The sequence below is a fragment of the Caretta caretta genome, chromosome 21, assembly GCF_965140235.1.
Source record: "Caretta caretta isolate rCarCar2 chromosome 21, rCarCar1.hap1, whole genome shotgun sequence".
NCBI classification, from domain to species: domain Eukaryota; kingdom Metazoa; phylum Chordata; order Testudines; family Cheloniidae; genus Caretta; species Caretta caretta.
In genome coordinates, this window is record NC_134226.1 from 15,844,091 (window position 1) to 15,861,807 (window position 17,717).

The window sequence follows — 17,717 nt, forward strand, 5'->3', positions numbered from 1 at the left end:
GTGGTGATTGTAGCATAGAACCATAGAATCATAGACTATCAGGGTTGGAAGGGACCCCAGAAGGTCATCTAGTCCAACCCCCTGCTCAAAGCAGGACCAATCCCCAACTAAATCATCCTAGCCAGGGCTTTGTCAAGCCTGACCTTAAAAACCTCTAAGGAAGGAGATTCCACCACCTCCCTAGGTAACGCATTCCAGTGTTTCACCACCCTCCTAGTGAAAAAGTTTTTCCTAATATCCAACCTAAATCTCCCCCACTGCAACTTGAGACCATTACTCCTTGTTCTGTCATCAGCTACCACTGAGAACAGTCTAGAGCCATCCTCTTTGGAACCCCCTTTCAGGCAGTTGAAAACAGCTATCAAATCCCCCCTCATTCTTCTCTTCTGCAGACTAAATAACCCAGTTCCCTCAGCCTCTCCTCCTAAGTCATGTGTTCCAGTCCCCTAATCATTTTTGTTGCCCTCCGCTGGACTCTTTTCAATTTTTCCACATCCTTCTTGTAGTGTGGGGCCCAAAACTGGACACAGTACTCCAGATGAGGCCTCACCAATGTCGAATAGAGGGGAACAATCACGTCCCTTGATCTGCTGGCAATGCCCCTACTTATACATCCCAAAATACCATTGGCCTTCTTGGCAACAAGGGCACACTGTTGACTCATATCCAACTTCTCGTCCACTGTAACCCCTAGGTCCTTTTCTGCAGAATCCACCTCACAATTAGCTGTTACCGCTCAAGACTGAGATCTTGGAGTCATTGCGGCTAGTCCTCTGAAAACATCCGCTCAATGTGCAGTGACAGTCAGAAAGTGCAAACCGCACATTAGGAAAGGGTTAGATGATAAAGCAGAACATATAATGCCTCTGTATAAATCCATGGTACACCCACACCTCAAATACTGTGTGCAGTTCTGGTCACCCTATCTCAAAAAAGATATATTGGAATTAATTAGAAAAGGTGCAGAGAAGGGCAACAAAAATGATTAGGAGTATGGAACGGCTTCCGTAGGAGGAAAGATTAGACAGACTGGGACTGCTCAGCTTAGAAAAGAGATAATATTGGTGGATATGACAGAGGTCTATAAAATCCTGACTGGTGTGGAGACAGTGAATTAGGGAAGTGTTGTTAACCCCTTCACATAATACAAGAACCAGGGGTCACCTGATTAAATTAATTGGCAGCAGGTTTGAAGCAAACAAAAGGAAGTACTTCACACAACGCACAGGCAACCTGTGGAACTCATTGCCGTGAAATGTCCTGAAGACCAAAAGTATAAAAAAAAAATACCTTTTGTGTTTAAAAAAAGAATTAGCTAAGTTCATAGAGGATAGATCCATTGATGACTATTAGCCAAGATGGTCAGGGACACAACCCCATGCTCTAAGTGTCCCTAAATCTCTGACTGCCAGAAGTTGGGACTGGGTGACAGGGGATATCCCTCCATTAATTTCCCTGTTCTGTTCATTCCCTCTGAAGCACCTGGCACTGGCCACTGTGAGAGACAGAATACTGGACTAAATGGACCATTGGTCTGACCCAGTGTGGCCGTTCTTATGTCATCATCTAGCAACAGCCAGTGTCCCAGGAATCTGCTTGGCAATGTTCCCACCAAGCAGCCAGGCAAGAGATGCTGAGGGAAGGCAGGGCCAGGTCAATGAACTGGCAGATGAGAGCAGGGATTGGTGTAAAAGGGGAGTAGTGGAAAAAGAGGAAGGGTTGAGGCTACTTGCAAGGAATTGGGCGGTATCCCTTTAAATAGCTTGGCAGCCTTCTCTTGGGGCTCGCTGAGTGTGTCCTGTGTTTGAGAAGCTCCCTGAGCGCAGCAGAGTGAGGCCTGGCCTGGCTGGGGGGTGGTATAAACGAGGCTGTTTGGACCACAGCTGTGCCCATGTCAGTGAGCAAGCAACTCAATGCTGCTGCCTCGCGTCCAGCTGGGTGCATGCTCCAAGGCAGAGGGTTTGTGGACAGGAAAGAGCAAGCGGCCCTCGGGCTGCTGTACATGAGTGCTGGCCGCTGTGCCGAGCGCCACGGACAATGGTAGGCATCCCCTGCCCCACTCTTGGTGAACACAGGAGCAAGGAAAAGGGGGGTGGGGGAGAGGAAAAGCAATAGTCCTCTTCAAACCCTGCCCACAAATGGGGCTCTGTCACCACGAGACCAGAATGAGGTGTGAGATGCTGCTCACACATGGGAGAGGCTGAGCATTTCCCAGCCTTCACTGGCCTCTCCCTCTGGGGCACCTGGTGCACGCTGCCAGTGGAAATTAAAGCTGGCAGGGTGGCTTCAGAGGTACCACAGGATCTCCCCTCCCCCTTGAGTGGCTCCTCACACCTCAGGCAGAGGGGATGCTGGTGGCACGCTCCTGTCCCTGGTGGGTGGGAAGGTCTCCCCTTAGCAGGACCTGAGTCCAGGCACCCTGGCTGTAAACTTCCCAATCCACACCACCTGAATGGGCTCAGAGTGAGGGCAAGTGTGCTAACAGGTGTGGTATCTGATGCATTTGCCTCCCTGCATGGGTGTGCACGTAGAGGGTGTGTGTGCACGCGTGCAAATGTGTGCTCAAGGGATGTGTAGTCAAGCTTGGCTTAGATGGAGCCTTCAGCTCAAACTCTAACCCTGTGCTGGGTTTCGGAAAGAGTCCAGTTACTGTTCCCTGCAAGGCTGCCTGCACAGTCTCTGATCTTTGGGCCAGAAGCAGAAGTTAGTGTCGTTTGGCTCTGAAGTCCTCTGGAGCTGTGTGTGGGGAGGGAGGGGGCGGCAATCTTTGTCCCCAATCGCGTCCCAAATGTCTCTCTACAACATGGCTTACTGAGGTCAGGACAAAGCTGTGAAAGGAGAGAGCATATTCTAGACATGCTATGGCGAATTAATTAATCATTAATGATCTGGAGGATGGCGTGGATTGCACCCTCAGCAAGTTTGCAGATGACGCTAAACTGGGAGGAAAGGTAGATACGCTGGAGGGCAGGGATAGGATACAGAGGGACCTAGACAAATTGGAGGATTGGGCCAAAAGAAATCTGATGAGGTTCAACAAGGACAAGTGCAGAGTCCTGCACTTAGGACAGAAGAATCCCATGCACCGCTACAGACTAGGGACCGAATGGCTCAGCAGCAGTTCTGCAGAGAAGGACCTAGGGGTTACAGTGGACGAGAAGCTGGATATGAGTCAACAGTGTGCCTTGTTGCCAAGAAGGCCAATGGCATTTTGGGCTATATAAGTAGGGGCATTGCCAGCAGATCGAGGGACATGATCGTTCCCCTCTATTCAACATTGGTGAGGCCTCATTTGGAGTACTGTGTCCAGTTTTGGGTCCCACACTACAAGAAGGATGTGGAAAAATTGGAAAATGTCCAGCGGAGGGCAACAAAAATGGTGAGGGGACTGGAACACATGACTTACGAGGAGAGGCTGAGGGAACTGGGATTGGTTAGTCTGCGTAAGAGAAGAATGAGGGGGGATTTGTTAGCTGCTTTCAGCTACCTGAAAGGGGGTTCCAAAGAGGATGGCTCTAGACTGTTCTCAGTGGTGGCAGATGACAGAACAAGGAGCCATGGTCTCAAGTTGCAGTGGGGGAGGTTTAGATTGGATATTAGGAAACACTTTTTCACTAGGAGGGTGGTGAAGCACTGGAATGCATTACCTAGGGAGGTGGTGGAATCTCCTTCCTTTGAAGGTTTTAAGGTCAGGCTTGACAAAGCCTTGGCTGGGATGATTTAGTTGGGGATTGGTCCTGTTTTGAGCAGGGGGTTGGACTAGATGACCTCCTGAGGTCCCTTCTGATATTCTGTGATTCTATGAATCCGCTGCAAACCACGCTGAATGATGTACCTCGAAATATCTACAGCACAACCCAGGTAATCAGACCGTAGGCCATCTAGCCCAGTATCACGGCTCTGATAGTGACCAGCACTAGTTGCCTTGGGGGAATACGCAAAAAAACTCTCCTGATGAGGACCCAGCAATAATCTGCCCTGGGAGGAGTTATTCTTTAAACCCCTTTTGTGAGTGAGGGATCCCCTGCTGTCCCAGCATAAGCTCCAAGCTCCAGAATCCAAAAGTGCCAACGCTGACTGGAATTATTTAATAATCAGCAGAAGAAAGGGAAGGGAGCCATCCCTGAGTGACTCCTCTCAAGTGCTGGATCTGGGCTGCCCTGTTGTAATCAGAGTCAAAAATAGCCTGCAATCAATTTCCTTCCCCAGCTCAGTGGGGAAAATGAGAGACGCTTTGGGTATTTTCTTATTAGGAAGTTAGCCATTTCCTGAGCCTGGCACGGCTGGACTGGAGCTACTTTGCGTGTCCTCGTCTCCAAGCAATCAGCTATGCGATGAATCAGGAGGCTGCCCCTGGGAGGATCCTTGCTCACAGCTCTCCCATCTCCCCACCGGGCTGCAACCCCTTGCCATGTTGGCATTCATCAGCATCTGCCTTGGGAAATCAATTACCATGCAGCAGCTGGTTTCCAATAGGTGCAGCAATGTGTATGCACACTGCCTCTGTGAGCTCTAATGAATAGAGCAGGCCTGGGAGAGTGGGGGTTGGAGACCCTGGGTCCTATTTCTGGCTGTCAGAGGGGTGTGTGAGCAGGGGACTAGGTGGCCAGGTCTGGGAAGGAAGTGTGGCCTGGTAATTGGAGCAGAGCACTGTGCCTCAGTGTCTGGCAATAGAAAGAGCTGTGCAGAATATCAGGACAAGCTTCATGGCTCTCATTTTCACCGGGGTTTCCACCTGAGGCCAGGCCAGGAGGGCTCAGGGGTTTTGACCCCAGTTTCCTGTGACACTGAGGCCAGTTAAGGGTGTTTTTTTTCGTTTCGTTTTGTTTTTTGACGCTTTTGCAGAGCGGTAACATGGGACTTGCCATGCGTTAGGTCTGGTTTGGATCGCATGCCCTTCTATGGAATCTAGGTTCATTGGAGACCCCAAAATGCAGCAAGAGGCTGGAGTGGATCCTCCCCAAGATCAGTGTCCTGTGATCCTCAGTTCCCAGAAAGTCCGTGTTAGGTGCATTAGGGTGTTGGACCCAGCTAATCTGGGCTGGGCAGTGCACAGACCCAGAGTCAGACTCATCCCAGCTCCAAAGAGCTCACAGGCTAAATAGATCAGAGAAAGGAAGAATGATTATCCCTGTGGCACGGTTGGGGAGCAAAGGCGCCCTGTCTCAGCTGGAGCTGCTGGGTGCTGAGCACGTCGTAATAGCTGCCCCCGCGTGTCTCAGGTTGAACACCTCACAGTGTTGACCCCTGCAAAGCAGAGAGTGCATATGTAAATGATAGGAAGGTGTGGGGCGGGGAGGGGGGGGAAGAAGTGGTGCTCCAGGAGGAATTTAAGGACATAGGTTGCAATTCATTTGGCCAGGAGATCAGGGCTAATGCCCTCCTTCATCACTATGGGCTTGTAGCAAACACAGCAGCTGGGACTTTGGTTTCACAATCTGTGCATTGATTCAGTACTGACTGAGTGCCCCCTACTGAAGCAATGCTGTCACCTTTGCTCTTTAGGGAGATCTCCCATCCAAGTCCACACCCAGCCCTAGCCTGCTCGGCTTGGAAGAGCTGACAAGATCTCTGTACAAGGTGGTAGGCGCTAAAAACTAAGGTGTGACTGGGGATACATCTGATTCCATCCTGCATCTCTGCAGTGGTGCCCAAAGGAACAGGGGAAATCATTGGCGTTGGGCACTGGAGCAAACCGGGTAGAGAGAGCACATTAAAGTGAAGGACCCGCTTTAAAACAGAGATCTGGTTTGGAAGGACTCTGACTTCTTCAGAAGAACGTGGGCACCGGATGGTGAATGTTTTCTTGCCCATGGAGCTGCGCTGGTGCTTCTGATGTGCTGGAGTTAGGTTAGAGCTTCAGGGCGCGTTGCAGAGATGTAAAAGTGACGTAATTTACCATGAACGATTCTAATAGGTATAGGAGCCCATCTTCCTTCCCGGTAACTTCAAAACCGCATCCAAAATTGCAGTGCCCTGGTCAGCTCCCACAGAGGCAAGTGCGGTGAGCAGTGTGCCTAGAATAAACACTTGCAAGGAGAATGCATCCAAAATATGCTCAGTAATAAAAACCTTCTGAGGCAGACTGGGTAGAACCACAAAGCCCTGGGCTGTGTTGGGTCAGGACACATCTGTGTTTCCCCCTGCAGCCTCAATGAAGCTTCTTCTTAATCTCTGTCAGGCAGTGCCTTGAAGTTGCAGTTTAATCCCTTGTATTATTTCTCTTTCTACTGTAACTGTGGATCTTCTCATTACTCATCTGAGTATCTGTCTTTTTTTTCTCTCTCTTCATATTACTGAGTTCTTGGCTTCACTGATACTTGTGGTGTGAAGTTCCACCCGTTAATTGTGTTGTGTTCCCTTGGATCAGTTTCCCTTTTATTTTTTACTGGATGTTTCCTTGGAAAGGGGGAATACAAATGCCTGACTTACCTACTCAACCCTACCCCATCTTTTATGGCTCCTGGAAGGATAAAGAGTGATGCGCACAAGCAAAACAAACCTGCCACTGACCTGCTGAAACCATCCTGCCCCCATGCTGTTCATCAGTGCTGTTTAGTGAGATGCTGGAGTGGGTACCTGAAGGCACTGGGGTTGGAGAAGGAGGAGAAGAGAACTAGAAAACACAGGCTACGTAGCATGGCTGGACTGTCATGATAGTAGAAATCTCTTCCTTCCAAGCATAACAAGATGTTCAATGGACCGTCTTCTGCAGGGGCTGAACCCATCGCCTCTCGCTCTAAAAGTATCTCCTGCTTGAGCTAAACTCTCCAGATATTTGCTAGTGGATTCATACACTACTTTGCATGGTCCTGTCACTAGAGGGGGCTAAGAGCCACACTGTGTTAGAAGGGGTAAGACAAAGACCTCAGAACCCATCCCGAATGTCCACCAGCGATGCCTCACCAACAGAGCTGTTCGAGCAATCTGCTCCAGGCATCTTTCCCGCCGATGTTTGCCCGTGATTGAGTTTGCGAAGCAGCAGTAATTTTATGTGTGAGAACTTTCCCAACTGTCTGATGAAAAATTGAAGTGGATTTTCTCCACCACCACTGGGACAACGTCGAAAGCTGTGTGTGGTCCAAAATGCAACATGGTCTTGTGAAATGGTATTCTCCCCCTGGAAGAACAGGGCGTGGGTGAGTCCCTGAAAGCCAGCCAGTTTAGTAGAGTAAGCAAAGGGCTAGCAGGGGCAATTCACCCCTTCTTAGGCCAGGCTGTGGAAGAGGTGGTCTAACTAGTATTTTGCCTCTAGTCATCACCACAATCTAAATCATAACCCAGATCATAAGATCCTCTTTCACAGATGGGGATACTGAGGCAACGAGCAGTTAAGCAGCCCACTGATTCCAAAGGAAATGACCTCCAGCTGACCGAGGACTTAAATTGCTCCCCATCAGCTTTCTGGCTTGGGCTCAAGAGATCTAAATGCAAAGGCTTGATGAAGGAATCCCTGACTCTGCCTGGGCTAGCATGACAGGCCCTGGATAGAATCAATGAGTTGATATAGGATCAAAATCAATGGCAATTTGCAGCTGCCCATGCTGCTGTAGTCGTCTAGCTGCACCAAGGCAGCTTTATGGCCTCCTTCAGCTTCCTTAACACATTAGCTATGGGGTTTCTTTCTTATTGCATTATAAATTATTTCCAGAAATCAATCTAACACGGCTGCCTTGACAGGGAGGAGGATTGGAACAGACTGTCCCGTCTTCTAAAGGCTGGTCGTGACTCCCAGCACTGTGCTCACCCTGAGCTCCCGGCCCCAGCATTCTCCTGTCCCAGTAGGAGCCATAAAGTGACACACTGGGAGAGGCATCCAGTCTCTGCCCCCGCTTAGCGGGCAAACCAAAAGATGGGGAAATGCTTCATTTAAACTCTTTCCGGCTCTCTTGCTTCTCATTGCATCCCTAGCTCTCCCCCTGTCTTTAGATGGAACAGGCAAAGGGTGAGGGGCAAGGAAGGTTTATTTCCCCCTTTCCCCTAATCCACCCTCCAGTGCTGGCCAAATCCTCTCTAAGCTGCGCAGCTGAGGAGCAGGCTCTCAAGGGCCATGCAAGTGGGGAGAGGCACCTCGCCCCTGGCTGCAGTGGCGAGAGAGGACTGGGGGAAGTCCTTTCTCCCTACTGCAGCCCCGGGGCAGCCTGCACCCCAAACCTTTCATCCCACACCCCCAACTAGAGCTCTCAGCCCCCTGCCCCCTCTTGTCCCTGCACAGGGCGACCTTTCTGAAGAGTGATTTGTTCACTTTGCCTTTCAAATGCACTTGATTGCACCCAAGGCTGGATGTGTTTTTAAAAAAAAACAAAAAGTCTGGCAGTAAGAGCAAGACCCAGTGCCTGGAAGCTGAAGCTAGAAACCCTGAGGCTAGAAATAAGGTGCAGATGTTTAAGAGGGAGGGGATTTAACCCGTGAAACCATGTCCCTAGGCCCAGGGTGCGTACTGCAGTGCTTAGCATCTGCAAATCAGCCGAGGGTGTCTCTGTTTTTAAAAGAATGAAATAAAAACCGTGCTGTAGCTCAGCCACCAGCGATGGGCTTGATGGAGGCCGTGCTTGGGGGGTGGGGGGCCCCTCCCAGCCAAAAAAAATAAAAACATTTTAAGCCAGGGTGCGCTTTAAGCGGTGTTTTACCAAAGCTGCCGCTCCCAGGTGAGGAAAGTCCTCTCCTCCCCCCCAGGCTTTCTCAGACCACTCTAAGCACTGGCTGCAGGAATCCCTGGTGCAGTTCTCCAGCCTGTGTTATGTAAGGGTGAGAGTAGCTGAGCAGAGTGATTGCTTTGGGCCTTGCAATTTAGGACTCACTGAATTCCCTCCACCCTGAATCTTCTCTAAAGAGCTTTATTACCCCCTGCCCTACTTTCACTCCCCCCCCCATAGTACAGCCCTGCTCTCCCCTTCTCATCCCCCTGAGAACAAAGCCCTGGCTAAGACTGTGTGTCTATGCAAAAGCCTCAGGCAGAGGGGAATCGGGTTCCTTCCTAAAACAACCTAATGAAAAAAAAAAAAATCCAGAGGAAGAACTCCAGGGCCCGAGTAACTGCTGGTGTAATTGCAGGGGCCTCAGCAGGGAATTAAACCCAGAGTATATTTAGTAGCCTTAGAAATATAGGAAAATGCAAGTTTGTCTCTGCAGCAAGAGCCACCTATTGCCAGGTACACCGCCCAGGCACACCGGCTGACCTGCTCCCCTATGCACCCCTGGGCAGGCGCACGCCGACAGAAGCATGCACACAAGTACACACGGGGGCGTCAAAAACCCCTCCCAACAGCCATGCACACGTGTGAACACTGACATGCACCCCGCACGACTGTGCATGTCTGCAGGGCCACCCGCGCTGCCATGCCCAGAGACACAAGCCATGCCCACAAGCCGTGACCCCCCCCCCGCCCCCAGCTCCCCCCCAGTCCGGCCGGTGCAATGCACTTGCAGGGGGCAAGGGCGGCGGGCTGCCCCTGCAGCGTTTGTCCCTCTCACAGGGAGGCTGGAGGGGCCCAGCTTGGCTCCCCTTACGGCAGGCTGCAGAAAGTTCCGGGGCTCTTCCCACCCCCGGCCCGGGCAGAGTTTCGCCCCGGGGGCAGGGCGCAGGCGGGGAGCCGGTGCAGCGGGATGTGAGAGGCATCCCAATGGCGAGCGAGCGGTGTTCGCGCTACCGCAGAGCGGGGAGGCGGCGCGGCGGGGCGGGGGCTGGGGGCGATGCACCGGCGGGCCGGGCGCCGGAGCCCAAGTCCTGCAGTGCTCCGGAGAGCCGCGGCCGCGGCACCTGCCCGGTAAGCCGGAGCCCCCCGAGCAGGAGAGCGCGGCGCTTGCCCGCTGTCCGGGGAGGGGGGATCCCCCGGGGAAGTGCAGCCGGCTGGGGGGGCGGGGGCGCTCCTGGCCCCCGGGGCAGTGGCCCACGGGCTGCAGTGGAAGTTTGCGGGCACGGGGAGCCCCAGGCGCTGCGGGGCTCCCGGCCCCGGGGGTGGTCTCCTGGGACGGGACAGGGGGTGCCCGGCCGCGGGGCAGCTCTGCCTTGTCCACGGGGCTGCCCGGCGCAGCTTCCGCTCCGGAGCCCCCAGCCCAGCGGCAGGGGCGAGGGGCTGGAGGGAGTCAGTGGCATCAGTCCGGATTTACACCAGGGTAACCTGGCTCCTAATGCTCACTGCGGTTCTGCCCCTGTTCCCCCTCCTCTTCCCCCCCCCCCCCAATTCAGCTGAAGTTGGAACCACCCCTGGTCCTGCACCAGCCCCTGGGGTGAGCCCCATCCCCAGCCAAGGGACGAGCCCCTGGGAAAGGGCAGGCTGGGAGCCAGGGTCTTTCTGCCCCCATCTGCCCCTGTCGGAGGGGCCCTCTCAGCACTTTGCTCCTGACAAGCGCGTTGTCCTGACTGCTGCAGTCAGAGGCAGGGTGGAGCAGCCGGGCTGGGGATAAGGGACCCTGGACGTTTCCCTTGGGGGTGACCCCATAAGGTGGCAGGGGAGGAGCTTTGGGCCGGGACCCCCTCTCCGCCAGAAGCCGTTGACAGGCTGCTGCTGAGTATCCTTTGAACTGAAACAAAAACCACGTCCCCCTGCATCTTTCTGCCTCTCCCTGGCCCATCCCTGGCCCCCGTCGCTGCAGCCATGGGAGCACCTGGCGATCGCGAGTGCATTTTTCCTGAGAAGCCAGGCAGTGCCCTGGGCACCATTTTACACGTGGGGGGGGGGGGGGCTGAGACCCAACGAGACTAAGGGTACATCTGCGCTGCAAGAAAACACGCATGGCAGCGAGTCTCAGAGCTGGGTTCCAGTCCCAGGGGGAATGTCTCTGCTGCTATTTTTAGTGCCATGGCATGAGCCCCAGTCTGTAGACCTGGCCCTGGGACTCATTGCCATGGGTTTTGGGGGTTTTTTTTTTGTTTGTTTGTTTTGCAGCATAGACATACCCTCAAGAAACTTGACCAAGGTCACACAGTGAGTCTGTTGCAGAGTAGAGAATTGAGATCCGCTGGGTCCCAGGCTAGGGACGTAGCTACTGGGCCATCCTTTCTTTACAAGTTTTAACAAATCCAGCCTTTCAGGTCCCCAGAGATTCTTCCCCCCCCCCCCATGTTACAGATGGGAAAACTGAGGCACCGAAGGGCTTTGCCCAACATCTCAGAGCAACTCAGTATCCAAGACAGGAATAGTGCCGTCCCCTGATTTAACCACCAGGCCACACTCCTGCAGTGAGGCTTGTCTTCAGTTTATCTGACCCTCCCACACTTTTGGGCTCCTCTCCACCTATCTTCCCATCAGCCCCCATTCCTCCTTTGAAACCCCTGGACTCCCCCCACTATGATACCTCCACCCACAGCCTGTTACTCCTGCTGCAGCCCCACAGCCCCCGACCAGGCAACAGGAATCTCTAAGGGGGAAAGCAGCTCCCTCCTTTCCTGCTGGAGGGGCGAGCAGCGTGCCTGGCTGTGCCCAGCGCCCCAGAGCTCTCCTGCTGGGCTCCGGCACATCTGCCTGCAAAGCTGTTGGATCCCTCCAGTGTGCAGTCCCCCCTAGAGCACAGACAGTCCCAGCCCAGAAGGACCCAGCAGCCTCACAGTTAGTTCATGCTGATGGGTGGCAGCTAGGGCCAGAGAGAGGGTAGCAGGGAAGAGGGAGGTCGAGTGGAGTTCACTGTAGGGTTGTGACCTGATGGAGGGTGCAGTGGGGTCTCCATGTACTCAGTGCCCTTCAGTCACTGCCTCTTGCATTGTCCCATGTTCCATTTTAGCCTCCTTACCTCCACCTGCCCATCCCCTCCTTGGACCAGATTCTGATCTCCTTCACCCTGGTGTAAATCCAGAAAAACTGCCCTGGCTTCAGTGCAGTCACCTCTGGATTTATGCTGGGGTCGGTGAGATCCAGCCCCTCTCTCGGCTCCCACGTAATGCGATGCCCTTTGTTGGGGCATTAGTAGCAGAGTCGAACCTGGGACCGCGGACTGTGTAACCAGGAGCCTCCACCACCTGAGCTAAAAGAGCCCTCGCAGCTTGAAAGCTGTAGCAGACTCCTCAACCCTCATCTGGCCCGGCCACCACTAGGGAGGGAGACATCGTGAACACCAAGGAAACATTGGTTATACTTATGACCTGGTGGATAGAGGACTGGACGGGGACTCAGGAGTCATAGCTATTCCCAGCTCTGCCCCCGACCTGCTGGGGGACCTTGAGCAAGTCACGTCACCGCCCCATGCCTCAGTTTCCCCAGATGTAAAATGTGGATAATGATACTGACTTCCTTTGTAAAGCACTTTGAAATCTACTGATGAAAAGTGTTATATAAGAGCTAAGATTTAATTATATTATTATTAATTACAGCAATCATTTAAACGTATATCGCTCTGGCATCTTCCCCCTGGAAGATCCCAGCATGGTTCACCAGACCCTGGTGTCTGATACTCACAGCCAGTTTGTACCCTATTCCAGTATACAGCAGGATCACATGATTCAAAACGAGGTATGCAGTGCTCTCCCTACATACTTTGAGCATCCTCTACTGAGAAATGGATCACATCACTTACTACTGACATGCGGCCACCTCTGAGGTGGGACACGGCTCCTTTTCAACAGCACACTCCTCTACAGTTTGAGACAGGAAGTGAAGAAGAATCCAGTATTCCACTGAAACTGGGGGCAGAGGGCGGGGGGAAGTCCTTTTAGAACGTCAGCAGTGGGACACAGGCAAAGTGGGGTGAGTGGGGTGCAGTCTGAGAGGTGAGTTTGGGGGGTGAGGTGTCTTTGAGGTCCTGTGTCAGGGCTGGAGCCAGCCAAGCATGCTGGGTTATCAGGTATGTTTGGGGCAAGTGTCATTGGTCACTTTTTGTCAGTTGGAAAGGCAGAGGTTCAGGCATCTGGCTAAACATTGGGTGGGAATTTCACATTAAAATGTTTTTTCAACAGAAAATACAGTTTCCACAAAGTCAAAATTTTCTGCTGGCAAATTTCAATTTTGACAAAATTATTCAGTTGTCTGTTGGGAAAATCTGAACAAAATATTTTGTTTCAGGTCCGGTCAACCTGGTTGAAAGACTTTGGTTTGTCGAACTGAATCGAAACATTTAATTTCAGGTCAGTTTGATGTTAACCTGTGTTTGCCTGAGCTGCCATGATACTTTCTGAGAACTGCAGTTTGAGTGCCTCTTGTCTCCATTCTCCTTTATGGGTCAGGCTATCTAGCTAGACTACAACTCCCATGATGCACCACAACCTTGCCTTTAGTTGAACCGCGCGGTGCATCATGGAAGATGTAGTTCGAACAGGGATTCCTGCCCATAGAAGAGAATGGGAGCTTGAGGCATGCAAACTACAACTCCCATGAGTAGGGCCTTACCAAATTCACGGCCATGAAAAACATGCATGGACTGTGAAATCTGATCTTCTCTGTGAAACTGGTCTTCCATTTACTTTTCTCTTGTACTATACAGCTTTCACAGGGGAGACCAGTATTTCTCAAATTAGGGGTCCTAATTCAAAAGAGGGGCGGGGTGGCGGGGTGGGGGGGGATGTTGTCGCAAGGGTTATTGTAGGGAGGGTCACAATATTGCCATCCTTACTTCTGCACTGCCTTCAGAGCTGGGAGGCCAGAGAGTGGCGGGTGCTGGCCAGGCACCCAGCTCTGAAGGCAGCACCCTGCCAACAGCAGCGCAGAAGTAGGAGTGGCAATACCATGCCGTTCCACCCTTACTTGTGCACTGCTGCCTTCAGAGCTGGGTCAGGACCCCTATAGTAACAACACCCTGAAATTTCAGATTTAAATATCTGAAATCGTGAAATTTACGATTTTTAAAATCCTATGACCATGAAATTGACCACAGTGGACTGTGAATTTGATAGGGTAATGCAGTCGCTTGGAGAGGGGATCATGACCCAGATGAATGTCAAACTAACCTGAAGCCAAATATTTCATTCTGGGAATGTTGAAATGTTTTCTTTTGATCAGAAAGGTCAAAATGTTTCATTTCATCATATCACCAAAAATGTTGATAGTTTGCTGAAATGTCAGAATTGTCCACGGGATGGGAATTCTAATTTTCCAGCAGATCTGCTGATAGATAACCCAGGCTGCAGTGGGGTTTGGGATCCACAGAGAGGACTGCCCTCAGACACACTGGAAGGAGAGGCGTGAGTGTGCAGTCGTTTTTGCTGGGATTGGGTTCTGATACAGCACGGAAAGGGACTCAGGGCAGGACGGGCTCAGGTCTGCAGGGGAGGAGGCTTATTAGCATATTGGGTGGGCAGCGCACAGAGTGGGGAGAGAAGGTTAATGCAGAGCAGGCTCAGTCATGCACCAGGAGGGTGGCAAATATATGTGGCAGGCGGCATGTACTTAGATGGGTGGGTTCTAGCACACAATAAGAGGGCAGTCAGTGGGAGTGTGCTGGGGCTGTGGGTTCAAATCCTGTACTAAGTCTCTCAAGTGATTTTAAAGCCAGACATGCTGACCTGCAGCTGCAGTAAAGGGTCAGTTGGAAGCTTGACTAGTGGTCAACTCTTTTTTCTCTGGCTGTCTCTGCAAAACAGTGGCTGTTCCGGTGTTTACAGCCTATTGCGGCTGCCCTCCTGGGGGGACGCGCAGCTGGTCATTAGGAGTCAGCCTCTGCTGGGCTGGTCTGCACCCCAGCGACCACGTCAGATTCTGTTTCATGGGGGCCATGCAGCTGAAGGATCTCCTAAGGTCACCAGAAGAGATGAGCTGGATATAAATACCCCCTGGGGGTATAAATACCCCCTGGGGGAGGAGGGACGGGTGGCTTTGGAACCTGGAGGTGGATTGGAATTTTGCTGCTGACTCCTGCTTTTGTAATGGACACAACAGAATGGTCTCCCCCACCATCTGAATATATAGACCCAGATCTGGATTAGAATCCAAGTTTGTCTCTTAGCCCATGTCACGGAGTCCCCGGGTGATGCTCTGGAACTGCTCCCCATGAAGCCAGTCAGGACTCTGGGGCAGTCTCCTTTCTGTGAGCAGACAGTCTTCAGGACACAAAGCTCACACAGCTTCCACCTTCCTGGGTCTGACCTAAGCATCCTCTGCCCCTCCATACGCTTCCCCCAGCGAGTCCGCCCAGGCGGGGTCCTGGGGAAGCCAGAGGGTCCTGCCCCCCAACTTCGCAGTCAGATGTGACTCTCAGCCAGCCAGTAAAACAGAGTTTATTAGATGACAGGAACATGGTCTAACACGGAGCTTGTAGGTGCAGAGAACAAGACCCCTCAGCTCGGTCCATTTTGGGGGGCAGTGAGCCAGACAACCACATCTGCACTTCACTCCATGTCCCAGCCAGCCCCAAACTGAAACTCCCTCCAGCCCCTCCCCCTCTGGGCTTTGTTCCTTTCCAGGGGCCAGGAGGTCACGTCATTCCTTTGTTCTCCAGCCCTTTAGCTCTCACCTTGCAGGGGGGAAGGGCCAGGCCATCAGTTGCCAGACCCCTGCACACACCTGCCCTCTAGGGCTCTGCAATGATCATACACCCTTACCCCACCACCTAGATACTTAAGAACTGCCTAGGGGAAACTGAGGCACCCCCACAATATTCAGAGGAAACATTAAGAACAGTCCCACTTCATCACTGCCCACCTGGTACTTTGCAGTACTTAATAACATGAGCGAGAAGTGCAGGCGGTATACAGTATCTGGATTACACTGAGAAATCCTCAGCTGGAGTGAATTTAGAGCAAGCCAAACACTCACACCCTGCTTAGAGCTAAATAGCCATCACGACTGCTTCATCCAGGACGCTGCAGAGGGGGCTCACCAGGGACTGAGCAGACCTAGCAAAGGGCAGGCGCCACCCCACGCAGCTCAAGCCCGAGAGTCAGGAACCACAGGGAAATCTTTGAGCTAAGATCCCTTTGCAATGGAGGTATAACGGCAATATGACAGTGACCCAGAAAGAGATTCTGATCTCTTACATGTGCTTCCAGCTGCAGTCTGAGCCAGAACTTAGCACTTCTGTAGCTCTTAATCTGTTCATGAAAGTGCTTGATAAACCTTCACTTACCCTCACAGCCCCCCGTCCCGGGAGGTAGGCAAGTATCACTGTCTCTGTTTTGCTGTGCAGGAAACTGAGGCACAGAGAGAAGTGACTGGTCGTCAGGTTACACCATGACACTCAGGAGAAGAATTCTCAGGTCTGTTGTTTAAACCACTAGACCCAACTGCCTCTTGAGAACTCCTCCCCTGCATCCCAGACTTCAGGTCAAACCTCAAACCAGAGCCAAACATTCTGGAGTTTCTTGGGTTAATTTCTCCCTCCCAGGCGGTTATTTCTCATCTTTGTTGCATGTCTTTGCACTGTTGTCGTTTCAGCCAAGAGCGCATAGCCTGACCCACAACGAAAAGGGAGCTCAGAAGCAGAATATTGCACAAATCTCAGGAGATTCTAGCCTGGTCTCCCAAGATTTCCAAGCCAGCTTCGCGAGACAAGGCGTTGGGACGAGTTGTGAGTTTAGGGGAAAGCCTGTCAAATCATTGGGAAGGATTGGCTGGCATTAATCAATCTGGCCCGTGGGGCAGCGGGTGCAGGTAGGACCGAATGCTCACCTGAATTCAGGTCAGAACGTCCACTGACATCAGCGGAATGTTGCCCTAAAGATCAAAGTGGGAATCTGGCCTCTATGTAGTAACTAAATCTTTAGGGTCTCATCCCATTCCCATTCAAATCAATGGCAAAATCCCCATTGATTCAATGGGGCAGGACCACGTCCTTCATTCTCATAACTATTTGTTACTCACATTCGTCGTCACTCAGTGGGGGAAAAGTCTCGCCATTATCACTGTCCTTGCTCTTTGTTTCTCTTCTTTCTCTGTCCTCCACCTCGTCTCCTGCGTTATGTCCCGTCTTCTGAATTCCCTGCCCTGCGGCACCTCCCACTCACGGGCAGCAACTTAATATGAATGACGACATTTAAAGTATCACCATTAGAACTGGGTGAGGGGGTTTTGGTCCAAGCATTGTTTTCAATGAGAAGAGCTTTTTGGCAGACAATTTTCGTTCTTCTTCGAGTGATTGCTCATGTCGATTCCAAGTAGGAGTGTGCATGCCCTGTGCACGGTCACCAGAAGGTTTTCCCCCTAGCGGTACCCATAGGGTCGGCCGTGGAGCCCCCTAGAGTCTTGCCTTCATGGTGGTGTACGTGGGTCCCCGCCAACCCGCTGTCTCTTCAGTTCCTTCTTACCGCCAGTCACGGTCGTTGGAGCTTCTCTCTTGCGAAAAGCAAATGATCCCCTAGTGGACTTTCTTCCCCCAGTGTTATCTGTAAATAGTTAAAATCTTACAGTTAGTGTAAATAGTGTAGTTAGTTTAGACAAGTTTCAGTTGGGGTCCCCCACCCACCCATCACGTTTCCCCTCCCCGGGGACTGGGGCATGCCTGGGTCTCAGGGGTTCAAACCGTGTGGGTCCTGTCTGAAGCCCATGCCAAAGGGAGACCCACACGACTCCTGTCTGAAGTGCTTGGGACAGGCACGTCACACAGATAAGTGCAAATGTGCAGAGGCTTCAAACCAAGGACCAAAGCAGAGAGGGACTTTAGGCTGAAACTGCTCCTTATGGAATCAGCTTTTTGTCCTCAGCCGGGCCAGGCGGCGTCCGCCCCCAAGCTCAGGACTTTGGTGTGGAGCACGCCGGCCTCGGTAAGGGAGGCAGTGGCACCGCGAAAGGACTCGGGCTCTGAGGAGCCTCGGCACCGCTATTCCCCAGTGCTGAAGACTCCTTCCGGTGCGAGTG

At 52.2% G+C, this 17,717-nt stretch overlaps 1 protein-coding gene across 5 annotated transcripts in view; it reads left to right on the plus strand.

Moving 5' to 3' along the window:
* The window catches only part of SYT2 (synaptotagmin 2), a 195,842-nt gene that overhangs the window by 83,725 nt on the left and 94,400 nt on the right, over positions 1 to 17,717 (plus strand). For 2 of the 5 annotated variants that reach the window (XM_048826722.2, XM_048826715.2), the window contains exon 2: positions 12,996 to 13,057. The exons of 1 other annotated variant lie outside the window; for it this stretch is intronic. The gene's annotated coding sequence lies outside the window, so the exon portion shown is untranslated. Of the gene's footprint in view, positions 1 to 9,707; positions 9,768 to 12,995; positions 13,058 to 17,717 lie in introns of those variants that run through there. 2 more of the 5 variants (XM_048826718.2, XM_048826720.2) reach the window with 2 other exon arrangements.